This window comes from Poecilia reticulata, linkage group LG18 (assembly GCF_000633615.1).
Source record: "Poecilia reticulata strain Guanapo linkage group LG18, Guppy_female_1.0+MT, whole genome shotgun sequence".
Taxonomy (NCBI): Eukaryota; Metazoa; Chordata; class Actinopteri; order Cyprinodontiformes; family Poeciliidae; genus Poecilia; species Poecilia reticulata.
Window position 1 is genome coordinate 4,907,763 of NC_024348.1, and position 1,405 is coordinate 4,909,167.

A 1,405-nucleotide genomic window follows, 5' to 3' on the forward strand; every position below is an offset into this window, starting at 1 on the left:
GCGTTCAGACCCCAGCAGGTGAAGTGATGTAATTTAAGTGGAGTCGCTTAATTTAATTTGTTATAAGTTATTGGAGCCACAGTCAGTGGTTTGTGTCACTACGGGGAAAAAGTTAAATGCATTTATCTGCTTTATGTGTGATGGGAATATTAACTAAACCGCATAAAAATGCGGCTAAATAGTCTATGTTAGTATGTTTTGGCAGGTAATTTGACAGGTAAACGTAGTTCTGGTCGGACCAGAATTATTTGCCTGATCGTGGTTCGGGCTTCTCATGAGTTTACATTCAATGAGTTTGCAGCACACAGAGAAAAGCTAAAGAGAATGTGTGATCAAGTTGTGTTGATCTACTTATTGTAGTTTAAATAGAGGAGTAGCAGCTGACTGTTGAGGGAGGAAAGAAATTGCTCCACGGTTACGCTCCAATTAATCACACATGAGATGACAAACGCCAAATATACAATATATAGTTACACTGTTTAGTTAATGGTGTTTTAAAAACAAAACCAGTAAAAACTTAACCTAGTTAATATGTCAGATTCCCTCCTCACCCTCGTCTTCTGTCCAGATCAAGCGCAGCTGACCACTTGGTGCGCAGACAGTTTCAACTTTACGCACAGAGAACATCGCGGAGCTCATTATTAATCATAAGAACAATATCTGTCAGAGAATCACCTCTGATCTGGTCGATTTAACAGCGTTTAGCGCAGCTGATCCGCTTCTTCGGGGTTTTTCTCCCGCGGAGAGAAGTGAGTGCGGGATCAGGAAACGATCAGAGTTCTGCCGTCTTCTAATCACGTAATTTCGTGAATTGTTACCTGATTTCAAAAACGTTCTCGCAGAGAAACACTAAATGTTTCGTTGGATGACTACAAATTGGAAATAAAATTATTTTTTTTCTTTGACGGGCAACGAAAAAACCCCAGCGCCACCTCTGCTCCAAACTACGAACATTGTCGGCCCCTCTTCGTATGTTTTTCTTTTTGCGGAGGATCAGTAAATAACTTATTGGTGTTTTACAACCACCAGGTAGTGCTTTAGCCTTTGATTTGCACTACAGCGCAGCACAACTGAAACATCCAGAAGAATATCAGCTTGCTGTTATGAGTACAAAGGAGGCTGGTATCGCGCCTGATAAAAATCTATTTATTTATGTGGACTTATAGAAAGTTTTATACATTTTCTTTTCATATATTTATTATTGTTTTTCTTCTTCAGATATTAGGTTGGCTTACAATGATTCCAAATAATGTACAGGAATGACCTGGTGCTGTTACATGTCAATCATCTGGGGGGGCCACTAAGGCTGCCAATCATATATATATATATATATATATATATGTGACAGATATGTATTTATTTATCACACACAGCTGCTACCTAGCGCCGGTGTTACGTCAATCCG